This window comes from Emydura macquarii, unplaced genomic scaffold (genome assembly GCF_026122565.2).
Source record: "Emydura macquarii macquarii isolate MOO-44397 ecotype Brisbane River unplaced genomic scaffold, CSIRO-AGI_Emac_v2 contig_2924, whole genome shotgun sequence".
Lineage (NCBI taxonomy): Eukaryota > Metazoa > Chordata > Testudines > Chelidae > Emydura > Emydura macquarii.
The window spans coordinates 4474376-4494539 of NW_027133061.1; the positions used below are offsets into that span (position 1 = coordinate 4474376).

The following is a 20164-nucleotide window of genomic DNA, read 5'->3' on the forward strand; positions in this document are numbered from 1 at the left end:
CTTAGAGGTGCTTTTATGAAGATGCGTGAGTGTTCCCCTACTTTATTGACAGGGAAGCTAGGAAAGGAAGGATGGCCTTATGGTTAAGGCAGTGGGCTGGGATTCCAGAGCTCTGGATTCAGTTCCCAAGCCACAGATTTCTTGTATGACCTTGGGCAAGTCATTTAATCTCCATCTTGGTTTTGCTGGTCTGTAAAAATGGAGACAACTGTTTCCTATCTTACAAGGTCCTTGGAAAGATAAACTTACTATTGTTGTTTATGAAGTGTTCCGATTCAACAGGGATGTGTCCATATAAGTAGGTAAGTAGTTACTTTACATAGTGATTTAGTGCTAGAGTTAAAAATAGAATTTAGGTTTCTATTCCCCAGCACTGAGTCCTAGCTGGGCTTGCTTCTATTACAGGGAAGTTCCCTGTAGCAGATATATATAGAAATGCTTTATGCCTGTTAGTGATGGCTACTATAGATGGTCTCGTGACCATTGTTCACATGAATGAGTCTCTCAGTGATCAGTCTTTTCTCTGATAAATTGGTTAATAAATATGATCAGCACATCTGGAAAATACAGCTGGAGACTCATGGTTGGTTCTGTGTTCCCTGAAGATTTTGTTTTGAATTGGTGCAATAGGGCATGCTGTTGGTTACCTTAGGAGCTCATCAGATGAGGAACATGGGTGTGAAATTGCAGCCTTGATGCAAAGTACAGAATTAATATTTCAAGCCTCTGCTGAACTTTCATTCCCTGCCTCCTTCTTTTGCATCAAGGAAGGAGTTGCAGAAAGATTCAGCACGGGGTTCATATCCAGGATCGGTGGGGATGCACCTGTAGGTGAATATGTCAGGCAGGGGAAGAAGAGGCACCCGATTTCAGCACAGAGTGCCTGTCCTTCATAGTCACCTCTGAGGAGAATTCCACTGAGGTATTGAAAAATAATTTTGTGCAAGACAAAACTGCCCATGTGCAGATAAGCTCAGACCATTCCACCACTTCTAGTCCCCATTCACAGTCCAAAATGAATGTCTGATGCAAGTGCCCTCCTTACTTTTGAGAAGAGAGCTGCAGCAGCCATGGCATTTTTGTACTGGCTGACTTTCTTGTTGCAAAATTGCCTATTGTAATGAGACCTCCTTTTAGTTGATCCTCCTTTTCCCCCCAACCATAAAGCACAGGAAACCCAAACTGTTATGCTGAAAGGGTTAGACTGTGTGTGAGGCAATGCCAATTTGCAGTGTCTAGTGCTAATGCAGTTTAATGTTAAACAGCATTAAATAGGGACTAAATAAAACTTGCATGCATATGTACATTTCTCTGTCATGCTTCTTCCAGTCCTGAATAGTGCTCTCAGGCCTTGTGATTGGCTGGGTGACACTGGTTATTTTTAAGTGTAGAAAAGTTATGCATGTAGACATGGATTTTGTATAGCCTTTGCAGACCATATTGTTGCCTCTACAACAGAATGCTTTATCTGTTTGCCAGGTACTGTGTTTATTTCTGATGCTTTCACTTGAGCTACATTTCTTACAAAAGGAATCTAGACACTTCTACATCCATTTCACAGGTCTGGCAGATAGTCTTTCAGAACAAAAGGATAAAGCTGTATCCTTGGTTTTTGAGGGAGGGAAAGAAGAGGAAAAATCTGGTAATCTGAGCTTTATTATATTGCTTTCAATTGACCTTGATGTTTTCTCCACATGTTCTTTTGGAAACTAAGGTAATGAGAAGGGCAGGTCTTGTTTCCAGTGCTACGGTGTTAAGGACAGGGAGGCGAGGGATAGAGTGCAAATCTGTGAGCTCTATGCTCAAGAAATCGGAGAGGAGCAATGCATCACTTCCTCTGTATTAACTCAAGGAGTTGAAATACTCTCTTGGGGTAGTGAGTCATCTAACCAGAAGAGATGGTTTAGCAGGCAGAGAATTAGGCTTGTTACCACCTATACCTTACTCCACAGGTTCAAATCACAGCAGGGCTGACTTAGCCCTTCATTTTTCCAAGACACACACATTGAATTCCATGCGGCTTATTCTGGATGTCTGTCTGTCTGTCTCTCATTCAGAGGAGACCTTGAAAACCAAGTTCCTCTCTTCTCTGTCTACACACTAGAGATCTTTTGGTTGTTTCTGTAACAGCAGGGAGTTTAGCTGATGTCCTTGCTAGTGATCTCCCTTCCTCTCTGTTATGTGAATGCCAGAGGGGGCTGCATAATTCTTGTGTATATATAAAATTTATGTAAGCTTTTTTGGGAGCCTTCAAGAAAGAGGCTGTACAGAACCATCAAGCGTTAATCATGTCAGCTGAACACAGCCTGGCCGATTAGTGGTTAAAAATGTCCTGTTTTCCCCACCCCATGAATTCACATGTCATGAGCCAAGGGGAATGCACCATGTGGGTAGGGTAAGTGAATGTTTCATGGCCCTGACAGTTCACTGTTTGGTAGAAAACAGCTGGCTGACAGAAAGCAGGACATGCGGAGGTCTCCTTAGCTCATACTGGCTGCAGCTGCTTGCATAATGGAAACTGAAGCTTTCATCCATAATTTATGTAAAGCTGCGTTGAGAAGAGTTTCTCTTGGCAATGTTTAAAACATATTTTGGTCCAGAGGCCACACAAGCCTTTTAAATTGTGTATGGCAATAGAGGAGGCCTCAGTTCTCCAGGCACTTTAAAAAACTTTCCCAACTTTAAAATGTTCAAGAGGCTGGTTAAGATCCACTGTTTGCTGTTCAAATTCCTAGGAACATTGTTGTCTTCTGTTAAAATGGCTAAACTTCTATGAAAACAATGCTCCTGCAGACTGTCAGATGGTCTTAAGAGGCAGCTTTTTAATGCTAAGTCATTCTCAGTTACTCCATCTTTGCGCTTGGGACAGTGTAAGAGTGTGGGGGCTAAGGTGTCTGTAAGCCTTTTTCCTCCTCTCCCCTTCCTGTATTCTGGGGCCATGCGGAGCCCTGCCGCACAAGTGCAAGTAGGCTCTAATTTACACTGCACTTTCTATAGCTCCTGGGAAGTAGAAAATAGCCGCAGTGCCGTGCTCTCCAGCTAGACTTTCAACATACACTGGGTGCAGGGTCCCTCTAGAGTCCTTACACTGGCCAGGGAGGCCCCCTGTGCAGCGGATCTCAGGGAGTTGTTTCTAGCTCGTTGTGCCACTAGAACAGCACAGGGCATTAGCCTAAGTGAGTATTAAGCCCAGAGGCTTTCATTGCCCCAGTGGCTCTATTAGGAGAACTTTACCAGTACTGAGTGCCTCCAAGCACTGGCCATGTAGATGAGCAACAGAGGCAGCAAACGCTCCACCAGTGACGTCACTCTTTAATCCAGCCCTTGCTGACTGCATTTAACTTGGTCATGAACCATAAGAAGTATACTTTAATCACACAGCAGGAGAAAGTTTCTCTGCCGTTTTCTGACTCAAAATTCTTTCTCTTGAGAGATTGCAGAGCTTGATTATAAAAACGAAAACTTCTTTCCTAGGCTTAAGAAATGCAGTGGCTTACTGGCAAGGGTCATGACTGAGCTTTCCTTCAGCTTTGATTTTATTGATGATGCTCTCATCCAAACCTCTGGTCCTGCATTGGCATCGGCCTCCTGGAGGCATTCATTAAATACTCAGATTTGCCTCGTTTTTAAACCTGTAAAAACCTCAGATATGACCAGGGATAAACTATTAAACGTTCACTAGCTATCCTATATTATTATCAGAACACTTCTGTAGCACTGTAAACTTACATCTCTGCTTTATGAACATGTATGACATGCTTGCAATTTAAGTAAGACAAATGCAGGACAACAGTTCAGGAAGAGGATGGGTCTGTGGATGGACTGGAGCACTAGATTTTTGGAGAAAAGTAAATCATTCCATTAGCTCTAACCTGGTCTAGAAAAATATTTAAACTAGAAACAATGGGAAACTGACTCGCTTCAGCACCACCAAAAAGGCTGTAGGAATCAGGAAGCACTGAAACACTGGGCTAATTAATGATCTTGCAGTTTCAGTGTTAAGGGATGAATCTATAATTCAAAGATTATTCTTGCCCCGCCATCCTTGTTTATGGACTCTTAAATGAGATGCACGTTCATACTGCTTCTGGTCCCCTCGGCCTTTGTCAATATCTTTAGTTCTGGATTAAGCTAGTCTGATTTAAAGCAGGTGTTATTACTTTATTTTTTTAAAAAAACGAGTGCATTCCTTTTAGAGTATAATCGGGTTGGATGTTAGTATAGTCCGATCAGTTGCCAAGCAATCTGGTGCCAGCATGCTTCACAGATCTGGTTAGTGCCTGTTGAATGAGGGACTGAGGTAGAAAGCACTTCCGAAGCTCAGAGATATGGTGCTACAACCCAGTTGGTAAACAAGTTAGTAGGAGTTGACTGTATCACTAGAGATAAGGGGTTTTACCTTGATTTTTATGAGGAGGCAGTTTGGTTTCTTTACGTCACTGTAATAAATCACCATTTCTGTTTGTCTTGGGATACTTAGTCACTTCCTGTTCTTCCTCTTAAGTGCAAGTCTCTGCCCCCAATGGCTTCCTTACTGATGAATGCCATGGTATCTTGTGAGCATGTCATATGGGGATAAGGGGCCACGATGGAAAGTAGATTGGTCCTTTCACTCCCTGGATGTGAACCACACACCCTGTTAATCAAGTGTCAGAGTCATTAAGAAATCCTGTAACTAGATCTTTATTCCTTCTGTCCTCCCCTGTGCTCCATTCCCTCCCCTCCCCTGCCCCAAAGATTTTAGAAGGGTTGGTTCTTGAAAATATTTGCTTTTTATGAAAGTATTCTTCCCGCTAATGTTGAACAGTCACACAAATGGCTTGGAGGTGCCTTCTGTGCTAGACTAGAAGGATGGGAATGTTCCAGTGCTGTGACTTCCTCATGCCTCCTTGCTGTTTAACCAGAACTGTGTCTTCCTTGTGGGAAAGACCTGCTGCATTCAAGTGTTTATTTAAATATATCTGCTTGTTTCACTTTGGGCCAGATTGAGCACCTGCAGCTCCCATTGAAGGCTGTGGAATTACACCAGGGATGAATATGGCCTTTCACATGCTGCTACCTGAGACTGTCTCATTTCATTACTGCATATAACTCTTTCAGTTAAGATCTTCTTGTTCCGGTTGTCATGTCATGCTGCATAACTTCAGTAATAACCATACACGAGGTGCATTATTTCAAGTGCTCTTACTCGTGTTTCTTTTTAATCCTTGCCAGGTTGTGCAGTCATAACTGAAATTCATGACAAGTTTTAATGGTGTATTTTTTTTTATCCTGTATTTATTCCCCTTCAACTAGTGCCTGGGCTTATGTAGTAAAAAGCTGCAAGGTTGAAATGGATAGGATTGTCACTTTGAATCCTTCTGGCTCAGGGAACAGGCTGAATTGCTGTTGTCTTCTCCGTTACTGGAATCTTTTCCTCAGCTGTCCCTATCAAGGTATTTCTGACGCTTTCACCACCATGTGCCTGCTCACCAGCTGAAATGAGAATCCAGTACTGTCTGTATGTGGACACAGGTTACAGTTACTTAGCGAACTTCATTTTCCACCTGAAGAACTTGAGACCTGGATACATGATAACTTGCTGTAATCTGATTCTAGAAGCAGAAAATAGAAGACAGTAGATGCTCAGTGCTCCATCCATAGAAAATTGTCTGAAATGCAATTGTTGGGAACATGCAACATACGAAATGTCTGAGAACATCCTGTAACATGGCAGGACTCCTATAGTCTTCCCAGGAAAGAAGCTATAAGATACAGATGCCCTACAATTTCAGAGATGTTACTGTTATCTACCTCTTCACAATATACGTCTCTGATGGCGTTTCCCATTGAGGACTGGCAACAAAAATTCTGCTTGAACGTCAGTGTTCCATGCACAAGAGATGAATTCTCTGCTACTTTTGCTTGAGGAGACTTTTCTTTCCCCACTCCTTTCCTTTGTCATAGTCATCATATCCTTTCTGACACTTGTTTGCAACCGTGGTGTCACCTCTTTTCTTTTGCCAAGTTGTTTCACTTCCTTTACGTTCTGTCCAGAATTCATTCCTTTCCCTTTATCTCTGCTGAATTGGAGGTGCCAAAGCAGGGCCAGGAAGCAATGTGATGAACCCTCTGCAAACTGCGAACCTGCTAACCAGTTCTCAGTGCAGACTCGTGATTTACTGATGGGCAAGTTGGCAAGGTTCTTCAGCACCTATAAAATCAGACTTGTAAAATTTTACTTGCTGAGGATGAGTAACTGTCTCTGACGGAAAGATAATATATTATCATAATAAAGAGTTGGCAAGTAAATTTCGTGCCTGGGCTGGAAAATTATCCTGGCAGTTTTATTAGCACTGGAGTGCACTGTTGATAGTGGAAAGAAATCGGTTTGTTTTGCACTACCCTATTTGCTGACAGGATAATTTCAGTCTAACTTGAACACCATGTGTAAACTGTACTTGTTTATTCAGCTATGGCAATGGTTCTTAGAAACTCCTAGTCACAATTTAGATCTAATTTTTTTAAAGACATTTCCCCCTCCCCCCTTTTTTCTTCAGTTGGAAAATCAGAGATTAAGGTCTTGCAGTCTTTTCTGGCTCTGCAACCTTTGTACAGGGACTTCTGCTTGCTCCATTTCTGGGAGAAGAGTTGTTGTGGTGACAGCTATTGGAATGAGGTCACCATGCTGACATGGTAAAGAGAGGCTGTTGCTTGCTGACTCAGTGAATCTGTCAAGTTAACTGGTGAGTAAGTTCACGTCACCAAACAGAGGTTTCCCCTGAGCAGAAAAAAGGTGGATTTGAGCAGTTCTGTCGGTACAGAAGGATACAAATGGGTCTGGCCAGAGCTGACTCTGGAGTAAAAGATATGACTCTCCTTCTTTGGCTTTTCTAGTCCTTTGTACAAGACCTTTAGTGTCTGGTTGCAAACAGCAATTGCTATTTGTGAGCGGAAACCAGCATGGCTCACATCAGTTGATTAAATTTCAATATAATTATACCTCTCTTGCGGCTCATTCAGGGCCTGTCTCTTACTGACCCCCAGTTAAGGCTTTTCATTTTTTTGGAGGTGGGGAGGTTTGATTTTAAAGCGAAGGAAGTTGGCTCATCAGCTGATGAGTTTCATTTCTGGCTTTGTTTAAATAAAGAAAACAAGTTCTGTTTTGTTTTCTCAAATCCCCGCGATTAGTCTAATAGGATTTACTCTAAGGATGCAGAACATTCTCCTGAGTGTCCTTAGGATGGGGTTTGTTGCAAAAGTAAAAAATGCTTCTCTTACAGTATGTAAACGTGTCTGCATCGGTTCCCTCGTGATCTTCCGTGTAGCTAGTGCTACATGAACTAGTTCCATAGCTGGTGTTCTGCAGGTCAAGCCTGCTACTCTACAATTTTTTGGTACCGGAGGCCTGTATGGCTTGTATAGCTTGTTGGAGTGGGAGGACTCAACTTTTGGTGATCTGAACTCTGTGCTCAAAATGAGGGAGCCGGCAGTGCTATGCAGGAGATCCTCTTCTACTTATCCTTTATATGTACCCTTTGTACTTTAATCCATATAGCTCCCCTCTGAGGTAGGTAAATAAATGCCACTCTTGGACTCCCTCGCTCAACAACTCTGCCAGTCCTCTTGATTTTGCCAGTCCAGGGTCTCAACAGAGCTCTACCAGTGCTCTGTGGTCTTGAGCTTGCAGCATCCACTGATGTTAAGGTTCTTATCTTTCACATTAGCTCTTCTGGTGTCCCATTATCTTGACTCTCTGCAGCCTTCTCCCATTCCAGTCTTCTCTCTAAACTCCCAGTCTCCTTCACTCTTCACTTTCCATATGCTCTTTGAGAGAGGGACATTCTTTTTGTTCTGTGTTTGTACAGCACCTCATATGATGGGATTCTGGTCCATGAATCTTGGGCCCCATTGCAATACAAGTAATAATCCATATATTATCAGACCACTGAATTGTGATACTTTAAACTGTGCAGTGATTCGTTTTTTGGATGGGAGAGATGTGGACATAGATCACTAAGAACATAGCTACTTCTTTCAGAGATGTGTTCGCACAGGGTCTTTTCTGGAATTACAGTACGTTTTAATAAAAAATAACTTGGACTTTGTCTAAAGTTACTAAACAGTATTTTGTCTTAGTATCATGTGACATAATGAGAGCTCTTGTGAAGAAGCACAGTGCTGCACTTTGTTAGGTTATGCAAAGAAGAGATCAACTTAAATTTCCCCATGGAGAATAGCAGCAAAGTAACCTTTTTGTCTGGCTCAGTCACTCCATTGTGCCTGTCTCTCCTCCTCCTGCCACCCACAAGATTTTAACACCCAGAGAACAAAAGGATTCTGATTTTTTTTCGTTCTAATTCAGTAAATTCAAGCAATCTAACCTAAATGGAAATTTTTTCTTAACTACAGACCTGCCCAAGCTCTTACTATGAACTGGGAGATGTTGGTTCTTGGGTCCTCACAGAATTGGCTCCTAATTTAGTTTGCTGCACATAAACAGAATGGTTGATTATTTGAGCTGGTTCAACTAGTAAGGTAAACATTTTAATTAGAAAATTGCTAATTGAATAATAGTTAAGGATCTAGGCTGGCTGCCAAGAGGAAGTATTGAAAATGACAGTCTTTTAAATGCCAGCTTTTCTGCAGCTGGTTAGAAAAGTTTCAGCTTGGCGTGGCAAAGTAACTCAGCTTTGGAGTTATACCAACTTGAAGATAAATGTGCATTTTGGTATCTTAAGCATTGATCTTAAGATATTGGTGTGTTAAGCGGCATTAGCAATATTTTAAGAAGTGGCACTAGAGGGTTGTGTAAATACAAATTTCTCTGCACTTTACTTAAAGAGAGGATTGTTTTTTTTAATATATTCTGAATCTAAAAACTGCTTTGTATCAGTTGAAAACATTCTCTCTTTCTTCCCACACCTTTCTGTCCTAGCATTCTTGATCTGGTTCCCCTTCCCCTTTTAAAACAAAAGTACATTAGTTTTGCAATGCATCACAAACATAACATGGAGTTAGTACATCAAAGATCATATGAACAATAAGAGAGGGGAGGAAGTGTGTCTAGGGCAGTGTTTCTCAATTATATTTCCCCCCAGAACCCTTGCCCAGCCATGCCAGACCCTCCACCGAAAATTCCAAACAATCTACCCCTTTTCGGCAGCGCGGTAAAGGCGGCTTTCGGCGGCGGGCTATCTGAGCCGTTTTCTGCGGCCCCATCAGCTGTTCGGCGGCGCGATAGCAGCTGATCGGCGGCTCGCTGACAGCTGTTCGACGGCACTCGATTTATGTTTATTTCGGCGGCGCAGTTCCACTTTTTGAGAAACACTATTTGAGTTCCACTATTTGAGAAACACTGGTCTAGGGTGTTATGGTCCAGGAGACAGGGCATGGGCAGAAGAGCTCAGTTCTATTCTGCTATTGTCCACCTGACCTTTAGCAGATCACTCAGCTGCTCTGTGCCTCAGTTCCCCATCTGAAAATTGAGGATACACTTGGGGCCATACAATGCACTTCGTTGGAGCCTCTAGGTGCTACCATAATACAAATAATAATGTTCAGCTGGCCACTTCTTTGAAGAGGATAGTCTAATTTGGGAGAAGGTGCTAGAAGTACCCCTAAGGGTATCTTTCAAGTAAGGTCACTTGGGTCCTTTGATTAGGTAGTACTCAGTTACAAATGTGAGATCTTTGCATGAAGGATTCCTTAGAAGTAAAAGTGTCTTTTAAATGAAACCAGGCATGGCTAGCTTTGTATGTTTTACAAAGATCACTTAAGTTATTTTTCATTATCATGATGAGCTGTGTTCATTGGGTAGAAAACTTGGGCTGAGTATCCTTAACTTTGCAAAGCTCTACGAATGTGAATGTGAGCCTGATGTTATAAAATCGTAAGCAATTCATTAAAAATAAACAGAGTTTGACTTTTGAGTCTCTCCTTGGTGCAGAGAAATACCTGGTGAACATAATCAGGCAAGAGTCACTTAATGAACGGGCAAAGGCTGTTAGTGTCCATGAATGTGCAATGAAGTTCAGATTTTTATGAGGAAGTCTAGAGAATTTAATGTTCAAGGCTTCTTGTTACCCTGGTGACAAAGGTGTCATCTGTGTACCTCCAAGTTGCTAGGGAGAGGAGTCGGCTTTTGGCCTGCTTTGAACACTTATTTTCCCACTCTTTTGTTTTCTAAAGCAATTTCCTGGCAGGCTGCCACAAGGCTACCTGAATGTAGGCTGATAGCACATTAGCCAAAAATAAAGGGAAACTGTCCGATGTTGAATTGAAGCACCAAGAATTGGCTTGTTCACTGGTCGCTGAGCCTGAAGGACAGATAAATTCCCCTCCTGATCTGTGATGCCCCAGATGTGCCTGCCCTGCTAGAATACACCATCCAGGAATGAACAAACAGTGGTTACCCTTTTGTCTCCAGAGGATGCACCCAGGTAGAGATAAGAATGTGATGAGGATGAGATATTTTCCTGCTAAGGAACTGCTGAGCTGTAAATGCCTCTTGTGGGCTTGCTTCACCTATATGATAAATCAGAGAGGTGAGAGTGAAATCACTGAGACACATCATTGAAGGTTGTTCCTGGATTCCTCCCCATATCTCCTAAGGTCCCCAGTGACTGTGGTAGAGGAAGTGCTGCTGATTTCCTCAAGACGTGTTTATTTGCTTTGTTTGTTCAGGCTTTGTGGCAGTTTCTCACGCCGTCTTGTTGTTGGTTTTGGGTTACTAAGAGGGGTTAGGCCTACACCCCAATTTTACTTCCTCCCATCTCATGTTCAGCAGCCCTCTAGAACTGGAGAAGCAAATGCTACCATTTCCTCCCTGTTTAACACAGCTGAGAGCACTAAACAAATGAATGAGGTTAGAGAAAGGCCTGGCGATAGACGTTCCAAGCTTCTCAAGGTCATGCCTACAATTTGTAAGTTTAGCAAAAAGCTATATATTGAATTCCACAGCAGTTTTAATTATCTGCCATTCCTGTCCAAATGCACTGGATCTCTTTAACTAAGGTCACAGCTTTGTGTGTCTCATTTCTAATGACACAAGCGAACCCTTCCATGTTCTTTAGCTAGTCAAAGATCCATCAGTCGTACCCTGTTATGCCCTTTGTTCATCAGTTTAGTTACTTCCTCTTTGACTTTCCATCTGATTGTTACACATTAATACAACATCATGATAAATCTTTGCCGTGTGTGGCACCATCAGCTGATATATGTCAAGCTCCATAGATAATTAGTGCTACAGGAATCCCATACTGCTCTAATTTCTGTGGCTGCTATTCCTTCATGTCTTGGGGTTTTCAGCCTCCACGCTAGTTTGGGGGCAGAACTGGATCTTACTGGTGCCTCAGTGAACATGTTTTCTAACCCTTCCTCTGGAGGGGAAGATAAATCTGTTGGTTTGTACATTTGCGTATTTGATGCTGGCAGTTCTGTGGTTTATGTAGTCTGCTTTGTCATAGCAACATGAGTTGCAGGGATGTTCAGTGAAGGGCAATGGCTTAATAATAAAATGGAAACTGAACTTTGAGGAACTTACTTGCACTGTGCAGTAGCTGTTCCTTCCCTGAACCAGCACTGACGCATGTTCCTGTAAGATGGCGCAAACATTTGTTGCATCAGTAAATAAGTCAAATTACACTACAGTGCAGAAGTGCTCAGACTGGCTTTCTTCTCCTATCTGCACCGTCCTTGGGATTCCTCGTTTTTAAGGTTCTGCACCATGGCATGGCCTTGTAAGAGCAGCAAGTGAAGTCACTGGATTGTATGACCTTCATAATACTGACCTTGGTCAAACAACAGTGGCCAAGAAATACAGTTCAGTTGTATCTTACCATCGCTCCCCTTTTATTATACTGCCGAAGTGTTGGCACTTACTAACTTCCCACTCATGGACTATCCTCTGCCAACTCTGCCTTACCAAACCTGTCCTTTCCCAGTTGTGACTCCATGCCTTCTTTTATCATGCTGCTCTCCTGCGCTTGGAAGAGAGCCCAGTCTAGCACTCCACGCAAACCTTGTTTTTCTCCTTCAAGCCTCTCCTAAATCTTCATCTCTTCTGGTAACCCTTCTACTTGTAACAGTTCAGCGCTGCTCAGACCTCATATCATTTATCCATTCATTTAGCTCTCATTATACTTCCAAATATTTAAAAAAAATCTTGCAGTTTACAGAACACAAGCCAAACAAGGTGCAGTTACCATGCTTGTGTGTTATATCCATTCCCTCTCTGCTTTGTTTTGGCTGTGTAGACTGTAAACTCTTCAAAGCAGGAAACTTGCCCTTTATTGTTTGTAAGAATCAGGAGGCCCACACTAAGGGCACCTATAAATAAGATTTTAAAGACTCCATGACCCACAGATTTATATAAACAGAGCCCATGTTGATTTGAGTTGCTTTCTGTCTGTATATGTGTATATGTTTAATAGAAACAGGAAATTGGTTGATATAATCTAGAAACTGTGCTGATAGTGTACGTGATAAACTGACTTTGCCATAAGGTGAAGCATCTGTCAAGTTTGCTTTTTAGAAGCACAGATTTGCCTGGATAGTTTAAACAAGACAACCTTATTGAATTCTGCTGCTGTGAGGTGATACTTTTATTAATATCATAGTTCAGTCCAGGCTAATAGAACCCACTGATGTGTAGAGAACAGGAATTTGCTCATTTCTTAAAGTGAATTGACTCTTAATTGCTTTCCTAGATAAGCAGAAATGGAATTTCCCTTTATTTCTATCCAATTCTTTCACCCTCTCCAAAGTTCATTAAGAAATTAAATCGAGTTAGATCAGATTCTCCATGAATGTGTCTGCTAGAATGAGCATGCTTAGTGTGTGCTGAAATCCCGGGTGGAGGAATCCCCAGTCTAAACCCCGAGTACTGAGAGAATTGATTTTCCTTCATTCTTACACAATCTGGTCCATCCCTTTTCTTCAGTCAGACTGGTTGACTTTTCCTTCAGAATTAGGGGATGTCCACATGAGAAAGTTATACTTGTATAATCTAAGATGTCAATTTAAACAGATATAGCAGTATAACTAACTACCTATATTCTTAATCCAGAATAAGAGTGGCTTCTTTTTAGTTTTGCTTATATCTCTTTGGAAGGGGTTTATCATAAACCAAAACAAGCCACTTTTATTCCGGAATAAGAGCTATAGGAGTTTAACTATGCCAGTATAATTAAACAGGTTAACAGCTAAAACTTTCCTGCATAGATGAGCCCTAAATTATCTCTGTCCATCAAAAGGAAGCTACGGGGGTTTGTTAGTATAGCTCTGAATGCTAGATAGTTTTTATATATATATATATATACATTCTTGTTTAGTAACTAATTGCCCAACGAGAACCAAAGGGACCAGTATCTCCTTTCAGTCCACTGGGCTGGGAGTTGACACAGAAGAAAGCCAGATTTGGGACTGAGAGAATTCAGGTACTGTTTGTAATTATCCAATTATCAGATATTTTCCAAGTTGCTTTAAGATTAACTTTTAACAATTTATATAAATACACCTGTTAAGTTATATTAATGTTTTGGTCAAAGTATAGATTTTGCTTGAACTTTTAAAAGCCAGCTGTGGGATTTACTCACGCAACACCCATTTGAAATTAGTGGGAGTTGGGTGTGTTTAAATCCTACTCAAAGGTTGAGGTTTCCAAAGCTATCTTTAAAACCGCTTTGAAAATCACTCATTTGAAATGGTTTCCAATGAGATCTACACTTCTGGTCCTAGAATGCTATGTGAGACTAAGAAGAGGATTCCTATTGGCTTTTTATTACATTTCAGTGCACTTTAAAAACAATAGGCCTGATTCTTACTGCTAGAGTAGTGTTCAAAGAGACTTTAGAATGGGAGGGGGAAAGACTCATTGTTTTTAATTACTTAAGATAACATTTTCAAAAGCATCTCAGTGATTTAGCAACTTAAATCCCATTTTCCAAAGTGATTTAGGCACTCTGAAATTCAGCGGGACTTACTGTTTGTAAACTATTATAGTTACTAAAATCTTGTCGATAACACTGCAGTTTTCGTTCATTAAGCAAGGAAATGAGGTAGCTTGTAAACCAGGTAATGCAGTCCCAGCTGCTGTTGGCGTGGGACAGAAGAGACTGGATAGGAGTTGTTTGGGTCTCTGGAATGCTGGCCTATTCTTTCTTCTGTCTTCTAACTAGAGGTTCCTGAAACTCCACGATTCACCCTCTGAGTAGGTCTGTAGTTGATGTATTTGCTTCAGTTTATATTTGGTTTAAAAAATATCCCTTCCATTTAATTTTTGTCAGGATCAAGCAAATATCGCTTTTTTCCCTTTAACAAGAAAAATTCCAAGCATCCCATCCATTGACTCGACCATATTATAATTTTCATCCTCTTGTTGACTCATCTGGACTCTGCCTATATGTCTCAACCTTGGTCACAGTTGCTGGAGCTGGCTCATTGTGTGATTAGAAAGAGTCCAGTGTTAAACTCTGCAACAAAGGTTATCACTGTAATGTGGAAGAAATGCACTTTATGGCCACAGACCATGAACAGTCAGCTATTCATACTCCAGTCTGCCTAGTGCAGCAGAAATATCTCATTAATATATCATTAAAGTCATTGTGCAGTTCAGTCACTATGGACTTTCAAATTGGTAATGTATTTAAGTTGTGGGTTACAAACTCTACGTCTGCTTTATTGCAAAGGAAATATGGCCCCAATCTTATGAGGTATGGTGCGACTCCATTCCCATTCATCCCAATGGGGATAGAAGGATGTTCTGCACCTTTCAGAATTGGGCAAAGCACATTCTGCAGCTTCGCTTTAGAGGTAGAGATCCCCTTTTTCTGCTCAAAAGAAGGAACGTGACAGGATGACATTCCTGAAAGTCAAGTTTAGTGTACTTCTCTTCCCCACCTCCCCCTTGTCTCTTGAAGACACAGACTAACAATTTCTGGATTTCTGGTTATAAATGGTTAATTGGAGACATTTTTCAGTGGGTGACAAGGTATCTTGCTTTGTATTGCTGGATGCTGTTCAGTCGAAAGCACTTCTGTTTCCACATAAAACACTATTTAAATTCCTTTTCTTTGCGATGGGATTTTCTCCCTGATGAGAGCCTGTTAATTTACATACAGGCAATTCCTGTCTGATTTTCTAAGTCTTAATTTAAGTTTAATTGCATTATTTTTTAAAGTTCCCTTTTAAAAAAAAAAAAAGAAAGAACACGTAACATTGCTTCAGTGAAATCTCTCAGTTCTACTTTACAGACCTCTAAAGGTGCAGACCCCTCTGCAGAGAGCCAACGCAAGGCTAAAGCACCACTTTTGTCCCACTCAGGACTTCTGCATGGCAGTAATTCCATCCTGACTACACTGACTACTCGTGAGAGTGTATATTTTTACTGGATGAAGGTTTTATTTAATTCTCAAGAGATCAGAAATAATTGGGCTCTGTGCAGTGCAGGTGGCTAGTTTGCAGTGACTTGGTGGTACATGCCTTAAAAGCTGCTTTAAACAAGTCGCCACCAGGCTAGTTCTTCTGTTGAATGCTTAACAAAGCGAACAGTACATAGTGATATCCTGCCGTGCTTGTTTTGATTTCAAACACCATGGATAGTCAAGGCTAGCAGCTTTCAGTGGTGACTGGCACCAGGGTGCCTTTTATAAAAGTAATGTGTGGTATTAGGATGGAATCTACCGATTACAGTTTTTGGCTGGTAAGGTAAAAGATGCTGGCACCTCTGACATCAGATTTCTGAAATGAAGAATGTTTTCTGCACCTGATATCTGAACAGTTAAGGAACAAAGCCCAACTTTACTAATTTACTAGATGGACTGTAGCTTCTAGGTCTTGTGGCACAACAGTGCACTCATAGGAGGAAACTGATGTATTGACTATAGAATTTTTCGAGATGCAGGACTACCTCTTTAACCTCTCTTAGCCCCAGCCCAGACAATCCCCACTTCGTCGCAAGTGCTAGCTGCACTGAGTCCATTTCAGAGAATATCCGGCTCCTTGTTCCTTAATCTGAAAAGACAGCACACAAGTGCCACGTTAGAGTTGGGGAACAAGGATGTATTCCAGTTGAAGGCCTTTTTGTGCAGAAGTTAGCTGTGTAAGAAGTGTCATTGAAGCTGTTGACTACTTGTGTGCAGATAGAATGTGTGATAAGGCCTTTATAGCATGCTTTCCAGGGTCTCCAGTGATGCACAAGCAGGGATTAGGCCGGCCCAGTATCTCAAGGCAAGTCGACACACACAGCTGCAGTAGTTTAAGTAATGCTGATTTTAGTTAAATTGATGCAACTTTGTGTATGATGCTTTTAAATTGATTTAGACTTGGCTTATATCGGTTTTAGTTTGTCAGTAAATTTACCAGTTCATGCTGAAGAGAGATAATAGATTTATATGGATACAAATGTGTCCATTCAGGTTCAACTAAATAGATTTTTAAACTGGGTTTGTTTAAACCAGTGCGGTTTTTGGTGTGCAGACAAGCTTAAACCTTATGTGGTAACTATCCCAAAGTCTGTATCAAGAAACAGAAAGGTACCCCTCACTTTAATTATTTTCTCTCCTTCTTTGTGCAACCAGGAAGCCAGTGATAGAAGTATTGAGCCTAAAAAGAAAATTGGTGAGCGAGGCAAATCTGTTGCCTGGAATTGCAAATAAAGAGCAAGAGAGAGGGAGATGTGTATGGAAGGGTTTTCTGTGCAGAGTTTTCTTTAAGGGGGCATTGGTGTTGAGGAATGCTTCATTTCAAACAAACAACATTCACCTGGTTTAATAATTTCTCTTGCCAACTTTTTAAATTTGTATTTGTGACTTCAGGGCTGGTGTAAGGTCTCGTATTCACAGCCTTGAAGACTGAAATCTAATTACAGAGCAGGTACAACATAGACATCAGTGTCAACTTCTCTATGGGGACCAGGAGGACCAACTTTAAGAAGGGAAGGAGTTCATTCTGCATGGCCCATTTGGTCTTTGGTCTCTGTGGGTATGTCTTCACTGCAAACTTAACCAGGCTATGGCTTGGCTGTTGCCCCTTCCATCCCCTCCATAACCCCCCTTCCATCCACACAGAAACACCTCTCATTTTGGCTCCCAGAGGCTTTTTGGTGCTAGAAGGCACAGGTTGAGCTCAGGTTTCCTTTCAGGCTACTTTGCAGTGAGAACACCCAGGTGCGGTTAGTCCTCCAGTCTATCCCACAATTCCACCCGGGCTGTACTGTCTTGTCTACATCTTGCCTTTTTTTGCATTGCACTTTAAGCCCACATTTTTTCATTTCTGCTGCACTACCAGAGTATTTGAACAGAGATGCTACCCAAGAGGTCCTTCTCCTGTGCTGCCAGTTGGCCAGAAGTTGGCCCCAGACTTCTGGTAAAGCTGTGGTGATGTATCGGTAAGACCTATAAGTGCATTTCCACACAGGAGCTGAGGAAGGACAGAAACATTTTCCTACAGTACACTGCAAATAACTTTATGGGCCAGTATAATGCACCGCTAAGAACCATGAAATATCCTGCTAGCAATTCACCCCGGCACACTGTTGTGGACCCAGCAATGCAGGTCTGCCACCGGTAGTGCTTTATAGTAGGGATGTTCCACCCAAACTAAACTAGCCAAGCTTGAGCTAATCTTACAGTGAAGACATATCCTCTGAGACTAAGAGGGCCACTTAGTGCCACTTGCGGTTTCTTTTTAATGTAGACATTCATCTCTTGGGAACTGGGCAGAGACACATGGCACCAAAAACAGCTCTCAGAGGGTAACAACTTTTAGTCTGCACCTGAATTTGTGAGGTAGAGGTGAAACATACAATTGAAGCATTCCACCACCAATTCTTATCCAGTTCCTCCTTTCTTCTTTCTGCTACAAAACAGTCATCTGTTTAAATGATCTTTGCCTCCCAACTCACCTGTTCATTTAACTTCATCCTGCTGTGAAGTTGTCTTGCTGAATGTAGGACACCAAAATTAATTTATAAGCCACAAATACAGGGCTCCGACTCCTCTGTGGGATCCAAAGTAAGGAAAACTGCCCGATGAAAGGAAAGACTCTTATTCAAATATAGAGCTTCAATTCATAGCAAGTGGAAAGCACAACCTTGTCAAGTTGATTGAGCTCTGCTCGTTGTTATGCACAGGTTTGTCTGTGTGAAAATCCCTCGTTAAAATTCATACTTAGGTTGTTTACCTATTTTGCTCTTTGTTTCTTGAGTCTGAAAGCAAATAGTTGCTTCCTGATGAATCTTCCTAGGCTGTTGCTTAAAAAAACACACCACGGCTGCCGCCGTCACCATCACCACCAGCCTTTTTTTTAATGTGGTCACAAGGAAGCTATTCATTTAAATGCGATTATTTCTCATAGTAAGATGAAGCCTTGTGGAATTAGCATATCCCTGTATTTAACATACTAAAACCAGGTCTGTTGTTTCTCTTTGGGAAATGAATTCTAAAATCAATTACACACTCGGCTCAAGGGTGTGAGCTTCCATTATTATCTTTCTTTTTGTGTGAAAATAATAGATTGAAGGATTTTAAATGAGGATCTAAAGAAATATTGGTTTTGTTCTTAACCATATTTTATTCAAGAAATCAGAGTATTGCTGCCTTTTAGCCAGATGAAAAACAAAGGGAGAGTGTTTTGCGGAAACATAAACGTTGATTAATTTTTGGATTTATATCATAAGTAAGAGGGTCCTTGCCAAACCTTGGCCACAAATTACAAACCTAAAATTAAACTGACACTTTGCTGCTGTCTGATCTGAATCCCTAACAAACACAGAAGTCCCCTTCCCCACAAAAATCTACCTCCCGTCCCCTGCAGCAGCCCAGGCAGATTACTACTTGTAGTGTGCATTGAAGGTCAACAGACCCAGGTTTGTTTCAGACTGTGGAGTATGGAGCTCATCCCAGAGCTGAGCGCCCTTCATGGAAAGAGCTTTATCTCCAGGTTCCCTCCTTCCCCCATTTTTTTTTAAATCAAGGGAGAGCCAGCTTTGCTCATGGCATTTTTGGCAGTTAGGCATGAGAAGAGAGGTGGTGTCTCAGGCCATTTGTGGATTTTTAAGTCAAAGCAAACACCTTAAACTCAGATCATAGAGTGGTGGTGTGTGTCAATGCTGCCAAGAAGCACTGCTTATAAACAGGCCACTGGATTGGGTTACGGTGTCACCACACGTTTATATAAATCATTTCTTTTCTACAGGAATCAGAGAGAAAAGGTTGTCCTGATTTTGGCCTCATGAGGTACATGTTGGTAGCATTCCAGGAGACCAAGGGCTGCACTGAGTTTGAACGAAATGTAGCCAATTGCAGTGGCCTCCATTTCAAGTATAGAGACATGGTCTGGACACGCTGCATATCTTAGCCAGGTTTTTAACAAGCTCCTATTGCAGCTTTCAGAGATGGTTTGGAAGCTGCCTGGATTTCTGTCAAGTGTGGAGTAGTTTCTCCAGTGAACTGGTTACACTCTGGAGTGCCATGACGTCTGCTGAGTGGGATTCCAACCATGAAACTGTGTTGGAATTTCTTTCTGCAGTGTGAAGTGGAGAGAAAAACGACTAGTAGTTGTGTTCATTCATCAGAACTGCTTCGTGATCTGTCGCTGCCAATGCACCAGTTGCCTTGAGCACCCTTGCTCTGCAGGATTGTGTAGTCTAGGCTGTATTTTCACTTAGCTTGGTGGGGTAGAATAGTTGCTGTTCATTTATATTAACACTTCTCTTCTGTACCCTTGCTGCTGCCTCTTATTTTTCACTTTTGGTTATTGGAAGATTGTGGCGACTATAAAAATGAGTAGAGACCATGGAAATGTAAACTACAAGATTATGCACAGACTGTATTATGAGTACAAGTAATTAAACAACAAATATTAAATTGAGGTAATTAATCTGTCTGCTCAGGAATGATTTGTGATGGAACCTAAAATAATCATTTACAACAGCAACACAACAATTCTTTGTCCGCTGCACAGAAGTCTAATTCATAGTTTGTGTTTGTGTTTGCCCTGCTGTTACAAAGAAGGTTTGCTGATAGTATGGGAATGTACTTCTTCAGTATTCTTGCCTCCTGATTATAATTCTTCCTGGCCAAGTTGATTGAGCAAATGGCTTAATTGTTGGGTTTTTTAGTCTTGTTCTAGGAGAAATTACCATGAGGATAATTTTCTAGTGAAAAGGCTGTCCAAATTAAAG

The 20164-nt window shown here is 41.5% G+C and overlaps 1 protein-coding gene across 3 annotated transcripts in view; it reads left to right on the plus strand.

Moving 5' to 3' along the window:
- Positions 1 to 20164, plus strand: part of PI4KB (phosphatidylinositol 4-kinase beta) — a 53083-nt gene that overhangs the window by 12507 nt on the left and 20412 nt on the right. The gene's annotated exons all lie outside the window — the stretch shown is intronic.